Source organism: Amphiura filiformis, chromosome 6 (genome assembly GCF_039555335.1).
Source record: "Amphiura filiformis chromosome 6, Afil_fr2py, whole genome shotgun sequence".
NCBI classification, from domain to species: Eukaryota; Metazoa; Echinodermata; class Ophiuroidea; order Amphilepidida; family Amphiuridae; genus Amphiura; species Amphiura filiformis.
Window position 1 is genome coordinate 1,070,586 of NC_092633.1, and position 10,696 is coordinate 1,081,281.

Below are 10,696 nucleotides of genomic sequence, written 5' to 3' on the forward strand. Positions count from 1 at the left end.
AAAAAAAAAATTGATGCCCTAAATGCTCGACAAAGTGTTTGTGGACCAAAGAATGGAAAAAAGGCTATTGGCACGGATTTTGTAGAATGAGCGGTATACATCATGGCCCTATTTGTTCCTTCCTCACTATAGCCTATAATCAAATTAAGTATTTCTTGGCCAAACTGGAACACTGTGAACGCTAGTTGCTCCGAGGTAAACACACACGCACATAGCGCGGTACAGAAAAAAGTATACACGCGCCTTACACTGCGTACACTACATGGACGCAACGCGCATGTTCCAGTTTGGCCAAGAAATACTTTTATTTGATTCATAGGGCCGTGGACAATGGACATACATACATACAATATAAAACAATTTTGGGGCACCCAATTAGCTAGACTGGCCCCCAGTCTCGGTTCGGTTCCATCTCTGGATAATGTAACAATAAATAATTACGTAATGCCTTATGAAAAAAATGCCAACTCCCCCCTCCCCCCTTATTTTCTTCAATGCCAAAAACCCATTCCTCTTCATCCACAAATCGACGCCACTAATTACACCCACCACAGTCAACCATGCAGCAATATAGAAATATACTCAGTATTAGGCCTATAAGTGAACGCGAAAGTCCATTGAGCGCTGATTCGAGACTGGTCCAATCTGTTAGAGATCTCACTTCCAAATATTCGTTCAGCGAAGCACGGTGATTCCGATGTCAATTACGAAAGCCCGCCCCAGTTTCAATTCAAATATGGTAGCACAAAGCTATGCCGCGGGATGTGGCGCTTAAGATCGGATGGGACACTTGTCAACAACTGAGAGGTATTGAGCTCAAGTGGCACGCGTCTGATAGACCCATGATGTACGCGCAATAATAAAAGGCAACCACTCGACTCGGACTTAGGCCTATTGTCCATATTATGCGTACATTATCACAGGCGGTTTGCAAATGTTTGCACATTATTTAGCTAGGGAAGCCTTTTCAAATATCCCCGCTGCCAAGCTGCGTTGATTGGTCGGATACAATATCGTTGTTTAGTCGCTAACACACAAGCGTTAATGTAGTGAAAACATGGACGTGGTATATAGAAAGATTGCGTGACTCCAAATCCGTAAAAGTGAACTTCCAGCAGTTTGTGGGAGCTGGAAGTCAAATTGCCTACAGACTGGGAGGGTCCGTGTATTGGGTTGATTTTTAATGCTATGTAATCTACATTACCAGTCGTTCTCCACGGACCCGAGGGAGGGTCTACCAATTAGCCTGTTTCCCATGGCCCCTCTCTCGTAACTACATTTAGTCCAACATGACAGATTTAAGCCGTGCACGATTATCGAAGACAGACAAGGATTGGGTCTGGAGGATTTAGCCTAGCACCCAATCCCGCACTTTGTTTAACTGCAGGCAGGTGGTTAATGGGTTAATTTTGACCAATTTAATAATATGACCTTTGACCCCTGAACTTTGACCTATAGGATCATAAATATTTTGATGATGTTTGGAATGTCGTAAGAATCATTCCTATTGAATTAGAGCTAGAATGGACCATTCTAAAATTTGACCTTTGACCCCTATGACTTGACCCTGGGTCACAAATGTCATTAAATGCATTTTCTTGTGTTTAGAGTGTCAAAATGGTTATTACTTGAGCCCAATCCAAGAATGTTGGCAATTTAACCTTTGACCTCTATAACGTGAGCCCTGGGTCATGAATGGGATCAACTGTAGGCCTACTTGTTTTGTGTTTAGGATGTCACAAGGATTATTCCTAGTGAATTTCAGCTCAATTTGAGCTTGTTTGTAGATTTTGACATTTGACCTTGAACTTTAACCTATGGGGTCGAGACCCGGGGGCACATCAAAAATTTTGGTGGGTATGCTCCCCGGAATTTTGAGGTGGTGGGTCTTTGGGAGCTGACGTGCACCGGTAAAAGGGGTCTTTCGGAGCTGCGAACCGGGCTGTGAACAAGTAAAATGGGGTCTTTTGGAGCTGCGAAAAGTCAAAATCAAGGGTCTTTCTTGGCTTTTTGGTTGAAAATCGCCTGAAAAAACAAGAAATATGAGGTATGAGCAATTTTGGGTCTTTTAGAGTTAGAATTATCAAAATCAAGGGTCTTCAGAGCTTTATTTTGGTCAAATATAGGGGGTCTTTTGGAGCTGCGAAACCCAAAAAGGGGGGGTCTTTCGGGGAGCATACCCGTATGGTCATTTGTGTTGAGTGCCCCCGAATTCGAGACTATCACAGACCTCCCCTACTATTAATGTTGCATCACTGTAGCAATAACGGGCCATATCCGTCTTCCATAGGCTGAGATACAGCCAATTTGGCTAAATTTAAAGCATTTTATCAAGTGCCAGAAAAGACCTTAGATGACCTTTGACCCCAAATATGTGATCCCCTAGTAAACATCATTCAATGGCCATGCATGTGTGCAAGTGACATCACCTAGCTATTTCACACATAGCAGATAAGAATTTTTGAATTTTGAAGTTCTTTAGACTTTGACCGGAAATGACCCCTTATCTGTGAACACCCCATATACACTGACCAAAGTCGAGTCACGTGACTTAACCATGTCATCATCGCATGTTGTTTGTAGAAGAAGATACGATTTAAATTGTTGGTCATTGTAGGTCAAAGGTCACAACCAAGTCAAAGTCCAATGGAAGGTTTGGCCTAGCCCAGTGGTCATTTGGGTCAAGTATGGTTGAAATCTGTCAATCCATGGCGGAACTAGATGCATTTAATTGGTTGCCAGAAGAAAGAAGAAGAATTGGCGTAAGACAGAACAAGCCGACTTTGTTGTCGGCTTGTAAATACCAGACGTACGAATTGTTTATTACATGTACTTGAGTCTATCTTCAGGTGAGCAATGGCCGGTTTTGTGATGCAAGGAAGTATTCACACCTTGATTTCGGATATTTTGTTTGATAAGTAAAAGTAATATTATTTTTTTTTTTTTATTATGGAAGTCTCGCACCCGGGGGCAGGGAGGGGGTCACTCGCATACCAAAGTGGTATGCATGCTCATCCTAAAAACGTCTAAAATGGTCAATTTCTGGCCTTGTGGCTGTGTTTTCAGAAAAAAGGGTGCTTTTCAGGTAAAGTGCCGACATTTAGGGTATCATTTTCAACTTCAAATTCGACGTTTAGGTCACTTTTCGGCCACCAGCCAGCGTTCGAAATAGGGCTGGTCAGCTGGCCATTGGCCTGTAACTTTTGGCCTGGCGGTAACTTTTCTGACTGGCATCTAGTTGCCGGCCCGGCTGGCCGGTAACTTTTTAAGGTCAAGCCCGGCTGGCCTGTAACTTTTTTGAGGCATATTTCGAACACTGCCACCAGCGCCGACATTTATTTGCAGCACCGACATTTGTTTACTACCCATATGTCTCTTTAATTCTGAAAGGCTAATATTGAAATAAATTATGTTTCATGTAAATTTCATGGGGCACATATGTAACTCTTTCTTAATTACTGTGTAGGCCTAGGTTTGTTTCACAATTTATGGGTTTGTATTAGAGTGTACGCCATTTAGGGGTCCATTTTAGTTTCTTACACCAAATTACGGGGTAAGATTTACAGAGCCATACGCCAATAAGGGGTGACATTTTTCTACACTGATTGTGCTATTTTAAGTGTCCCCCATTTTTGAGGTGCTGGGACGGGCATGCATACCAGTTTGGTATCTGAGTGATCCCCCCCACCGATCTCACAGTCCAAGAAAGAATGGCCATGCATGCCATTGGGAATGAGCGGTACTTATTTTATTACGAAAGTTCATCTGACATGTGGGGAAAAGATAAAGTTGTAATGAGACCTTCGCATCACTTAGGCTATAATTTAAAAAATCCTTTGTCTCAAAGCTCCCGTGCGCGTTAGTAAAATCATGCACATTTAGGTTAATATATTTAAGTCATAATCTATTTTTATTTCCTTTGAGACAAAGGATTAATTTTGTACTCCTGCACCAAAGTGGCATTAGGCTAAAGTACCGGTATCTCTAAATCAGGACTACAGAATGGCAAATCCTTCTCCATTTCAATTATTTTATTTGTGCCTAAAATTCACCTTTTATACATTATACAGGCTCATACAGTGCCGTACTAACGCTGTTTCTTTCCTATTCGGCGAGGATGATAATTTTGACATCCTCTTCTGTTTACAAACAGAGAGGTAGACAAAGACCCGTCAAAACTGTTCCAGTTGTCCAAACACTCAAGTATCAGAAGGATGGTCTACAAAACTTGATTCACGCAACATGAATCTGGGATTAATAAAGCTATGAAGTGGCACCATGTGCTTCTATTGTCCAGTTTGTCATCAAGATTTTGGATGCAAACAGTTCATGTCATATCAGTAAATGAATATTTTATTCTGGGACTTATTATTTGGACTATGTCTCATGTTATTTATAAACTAATCCACTATGTTACTCTAGGCCTATACCATACCATACCATTTGATTTCAAATCATGACCAGATTCGGCAAAGTTCGGAAAACCAATTGCAGTGAGCGGTACTTATTCAGCAAGCTCATGAGCTGGGAGGTCAATTTCAGGAAATGTCATGAATACGGTACCGTTTTGAGCCAAAATATGACTCATTTCGGACAATCCTTTCGATACTTGAGTGTTCAGATTTAACCCAAATTGGATTTGGAACAGTGCAGTGTTGACACTGACAGGTCTTTCATATTTGTATCATGACATTGTGACAAGGTCAGAACAAGTATTGTCATCTAGCCGGTGTTTATGCACTTTCAGTTTCCCATGCGTTTGAATGGGAATTATTTTGCCTAACTCGCTTTAGGGAGCACATTTCTTCAATATTTTGACAAGTTGACATCATATGTTCTATTCTATATTGTTTGGCAATAATGTCTTTTGCCAATAGTACGTCCAAAGTTGTAATTTTGTGTTTTTGATCGCAAAGATCGGATATTTTTATTCCCGATTCCAATTCCGCACTCTTCACAAGGGTGGAGAATTTGGCAGAACTTTGACGATAATTTTGCCTTTTTGGACACTAAAATGCATTCGATCCTTAATTTTGTTTCAACCGAGTCTTGATTTAGCAAGCACAATAAGGTGGGTGCCAATTTTATATACCTTTGATGAAATTTTGAAGAAATTTTTCGAATATCTGACCTGCGCAAACCGTTAAGTGTGTATTTTCAATAGACAGACAAAATGGTGTGAGCCATTCCTTAGGTACGGTATGTATCGTAGGACTGGCGAGCAAGTCTAATTGTCATCCTGACCTTGCCAATTTAGAAGGAACACTTATGACAGGGTCTCGAGTCTTGAGTGTACTGCCCAGCAATGGAGACAAACTTACAGGGGTTGTACACTCTGACACTAAACCTAGTTCCAGTAACTGTATAACTCGTCATACCTAGAGTTACAGTGCACTCTATTGATATCTATTCCACAAATAAGAAACATCACAATATGTGGGCTCTAAGGATGTAGCTGAGGAACTCTCTCAAGTCAAGGACAGTTTGGGCATCATGCACTGATGATTTTAATCCCATTGAACCAGGGTTTGGGCGTGCGTGGCTGTGGATGATTTTAATCCCACTGTATAGTCTATGTACTCACAAAGTTGAGGTACCGGTAATTGATCTACATTGATCTCATCTTTTGGGTGGGTTCAAAATTCCCTGAGTTGGCAAAACCTGCAATCTTCATGGGAGTAATTTACTTAGTGCAAAAGTGGTCAAAATATTGCTCTACAAAATGTCTTGATTTTCATGATTTGGATTTATCATAATTGAGCAGCATTTTACTTGTGAAATGTTTCTACACTGTGTAGAGAGGGTCTACAACATCTCTGAGGTAAAACTGACAAATACAAGGTATATTTCTCGATGCTTGAAGTTTGGATTTCTTAAACGTACAGTGCATCCCTATGCACTGCTGCAAGACTTCAGGTCTGTAATGTAGATCACTGACTAGATGTCATTATGTTTATGATTAAAGACCGAAGTCTTGCTGGCAGGACTAACACTAAACCAAGATACCTTGGCTTGTAATATTGCTATTATTATTATACATTATCATATATTGCGCACATTATTTCGGTGAGCATGTTTTTCATGCTTGTGTCATGTGTGTGTCATGCAGAGAAGATGTCAATGTCATTGAAATACAGAATGTGATGTGGAATGCGTTGTTGTATGTCATGTATGTGTGATTTTATTTTTTAGGCTTACCGATAAAACCACACTGTGATATTACCGGACTATCTAAGCAAGAAACAAGCTCAGTATAACATTACTATAACCTTTGTACTTTCTATGGGAGCCTGAAATTAATGCAGAATGGGTTCATCTTGGAGGAAATCTTGTTTTTTACCTACCTTGCATGCAGAATTTAGCACGGTCAGGTCTGTTTATCAGTGTTTACGTCCCTATTGACATCATGTTAATGTCACAGGGTTGCCAGTTTGATTCACTCAATTCTCGAAATTTACATTCTGAAATCGATCGAAGATTGCTTTCAACTTTAGGCCGTATAAAATTAATGTTTTAGTTCTCGTCCCTCCCTCCTCAATTTCTGGGATTTGTCAGATTTTTTTTTTTTTTTTTTTTTTTTAGATTTTTCAATTATTTTAGACTTTGGAATGATTTATGAATTTTTCATACATATAAATAAGTTTATTAGAGAACAAGGACCACTTCCAAGTCTTTTTGTGGTACTCTAAAAGTTTATACCTCAAAATCTCACATTAAAAAAAAAAAAAAAGTGCCTCATCGTTTCCTCGAGCACTGTTGGAAAAGACCGAAAACTACAGACAATGCTGATTTTACACTGAAAAAAAAAACACCTCCCTCCCTCATCAATTCATGAAAATCCTCTGGACGAGAACCAAAATATTAATTTTATACGGCCTTAAGGGGGTACTACACCCCTGGTCAATTTTGTGCCTATTTTTGCATTTTTCTCAAAAATTATAGCACATTGGTGACAAGTAAGATATGTATATTATAAGGGCAAGGATTACAACTACTGCACTGAAAATTCAGCAACTCAAGGCAAGTAGTTATTGATTTATTGATCAAATATTGGTTTTCCCTCATTTTTGACTGTAACTCCACAACTGTTGTCTGTGTTGAAATAAAATTTCCAGTGCAGTAATTGTAGTCCTTGCCCCTATAATATACATATCTTACTTGTCACCAATGCGCTATAAGTTTTGAGAAAAAATGCAAAAAATAGGCACAAGATTAGGCAGGGGTGTAGTACCCCCTTAAATTAGGGATGGGTATGAACGTTTGGACAGTATTTATTGTGGGACAGCACATCAGACATATCAAATTGCATCATCAGTCTGAATACGAAGAATGTCCTTCTGAACATGGGAAACTTGTCCTTTTGTCTGTTTCATTGTTGTCTGTGTTCGTTTTGTTCTGTCTTTTCTGATGTTAAAAAAATTGTATTTCATAAAACCAGCCATCATTTATATTTTGTAATTTGTTAATAAATCATAGGCAGGACATGTAACACTATGGCTGTCCAAAGATAAAAAAATAATTTTGATTTTTGGAAATTCGCAATGTAATACACATTTTATGGCAAATTATTAAAAATTGATATTTTTGATATTTAACAGTACTCGAATTAAATTTTATAAATCTGATGATTTATACTTAAAGTGTATGTAGGTGGGATGAAAAGCCGACGATCAATTGAAAATTTTGATCTTTCGTATTGAAGATAGGCCTATGGATTTCTTTCCCCAAAACACCAAAAAAAAATTAGGTCTTTTGGGGGGAAAAATCCATATCTTCAATATGAAAGGTCAAAATTTTCAACTGATCGTCGGCTTTTCCTCCCAGCTAGTGTACATACCGTACACTTTAAGAATATATCATTAGGTTTATAAAATTTACTTCGAGAGCTCATTTCGGACAATTCCGTGATTTTTATACGCCGGCTTTATAAAATTTCCAATTTTCCAGTAACATTGGCAAACATGGAAATCCAGACAGTTCTATATTGAAAATTTACTCCTTTATGGTGTGCACTAATTTTCTGGAATAGCCCATTGACATTTTGATTATTTGCAGTGGCGGAGCCACGGGGGGGGGGGGGGCATGAGGGGGAAATTTCCCCAGGCAGTCAGAACGCTTGCCCCCCCCCCGTAAAAAACCAAAATTTACAAAAAATTTCCATATTTTGCTGCAAACTTGGGTGATTTTGCCCCCCCCACCCACCCTGAAATTCACTTTACCCCCTCAATGCCCCCCAAAAAAGAAATTCCTGGCACCGCCACTGATTTTTTGATACTGTAGGGGAGAGCGGGGAGTGTTCGCCCGCAGGGGCAGGTTCGCCCACCGCGCGTTTCTACGGCCATCGGGGGATTTGGCGATGCACTTTCATAGGGCATTATAAACTTCTCATATTAGCTACGCGACATATAGGAACATGTTCATCGAACTGCAGCTAAAACAAAAAAATTGCACCAAAACGTAATTTTTTCTTGCATTAATAATAATGTTTTCGTATTATCATCGACACATAAATAGGCTACAGATGGTTTTAATGGAAATCTGTATTGGGAACATATGGTATTTGTCAAAGATTTAATGCAGTTATAAACTCCTTATTCGATTTGTATTTTGTATACCCTGAAGAAAATACAAAAATGTGCACAAGGGGCACGTTCGCCCTTTTGAGGATGGGGCATATTCGCCCTATATCTTCCGCCGGACTCACCCCAAACTAGTCCGACGAGTAGGACCTTTTATTTCTAAGTTACCAGACTATACACTTTTCACACTATGATCACTATCTCACATGGCGCAAGAAAGACGAATCGCGAAAGTCCAGTGACCGCGCCCCCCCCCAAAATAAAATTTTTTTCGGGAGGATAGTGGACTTTTGTGGTTAATCTTTCTTGAGCGATCAGAGTGGTAAACTAAGAAAAAAACAGGTCCTACTCGTCGGACTACCCCAAACTGGAGGGCGGACCTGCCCCAATCAGCGTATTATGGTACTGATAATTATACCATTAAACAAGGTAAAACTGCTGTTTTTTTAAAGTTATGTGGTATCAATATTACTCATACCACCGTTTATGTCCTAATCCATAGACCTAAACAAATACGTTTAAGCTCACTTTGGACCCCTTTGTAAGACCTATAATATCATGTAGTTCTGAGATCATTGGTTGTAGGCCTATTATAGCCAAGACATAGGGCTTTCACGGGCTAATAACCTTAAAATTGACATCGCTAGGCTGGTCAGAAAAAATAGGGCGAACACTCCCCGCTCTACCCGTGCACGTTCTTCAAAATTGGCGTATACATGAGGCCTACGTGCATATTTAACGAGGCGTGAAATATCAGTGATTTGCATATTTTTGAATATTAATCAAATATTTTATCAGCTAGATAGCAACACTAGCTCTGACTTTTATGCATTTTAAAATGTCAATACCCCGAATGACCTGATTATCTTAAAATACCAAGGTTTGAAGTTTATAAGTTGTATAGGCCTACTTTGGTCAGAAGAGCGCATCAAAATTTTGCCATATTGGATTCCTAATTTGCATAATTTGTGCGAAAATTGCCATTTTGTGTGTAATTCATTGTATATATTCACATCAACCATGAAATTAAAAGAAAAATGTTTTAAAAAATGTTTGATTGGGATCTTTCTACCAGGCTGTCGAGCCTCTTTCGGGGCTTTCGGCTTCACAACTACCGTAGGCCTGTTGCACAGCTGAGAATTTGAAAGCAGGCCAATCAATATATCTATTTTCAAGAAATGTGAGCTAATGTGGACCCATCGATACAAAAAGGTGCTGAAAATGTCTTGTTTGCGGCACGTTCGTATGTTGTTTTTTAAAAACTGAGTACCCCCCCCTCCTGATTTCAAAGACTCCAGTCAACCTACTCGAAATCCGCGGGGGCGCGATACTCCTCTAAGTGCCTGCTTGCTTTGCTTGCTAACTTTCCTATTTTAGTACATGTAATTAAAAAGAGGGCGCTGTGCTACACCAGTAACTCAGTCTCCTACTTAACATGGGGTACCTCCATCAGCGCATTTGATTGAGGCAAGGAATGACATCAAGGTGCCGAACTCTGTGGTGAATGGTGATCATGGTGATTGGCCAAGGAACAGATGACGGTAATATGATGGTATATAGGCAGGGGCATAGCCAGCTTTCTTGATCAGGGGGAGGGCAAAATAAAAATGTTGGGCCAGACGAAAAAAAATTCCCGGTTGCATTAATATCAGGGTGATTCTCTGAAAAGGGGAACTTTTAAGTCCCGCGACTTTCGGCGCTCATAAAAGTTTTAAAAGCAGATTTTTTCCCCTTTTTTGGCTTAGTCATGGACTTTTGTATGTATAAAAATAGTTAAGAACATCCAAGTGGGGAAAAATTAATTTCTTGGCGTCAAAAAATTCTTTTATATCTGACGACCCCCCTGAAAACCCCATGTCCCGATGTCACGCACCGAATTTTAGTGATTTTGTAATATTTTTTTGAGCAAGTGTGGGAAGTGAAAATTACCACTGACTGGGGTAAATATCATGTCTAAGAAGGTTTAAATGCTTAAAACCACTTCTAAAGTCAATTTTATGGAATAATTCAAAAATTTGTGTCAAAACGTTGCTGTCCCTTGGTTTTGCATCATTGCCGTCACATTGGCATCAAAACGGCTGGAGGTCAAGACCAAATATCAGAGGTCAATAATTTGA

The 10,696-nt window shown here is 39.6% G+C and overlaps 1 protein-coding gene across 1 annotated transcript in view; it reads right to left on the bottom strand.

Moving 5' to 3' along the window:
• LOC140154794 (beta-arrestin-1-like) overlaps positions 1-6,362 on the bottom strand; it is a 150,723-nt gene extending 144,361 nt beyond the window's left edge. The window contains exon 1 of the mRNA XM_072177372.1: positions 6,345-6,362. The gene's annotated coding sequence lies outside the window, so the exon portion shown is untranslated. The remainder of the gene's footprint in view (positions 1-6,344) is intronic.
• Between the last annotated feature and the right edge of the window lie 4,334 nt (positions 6,363-10,696).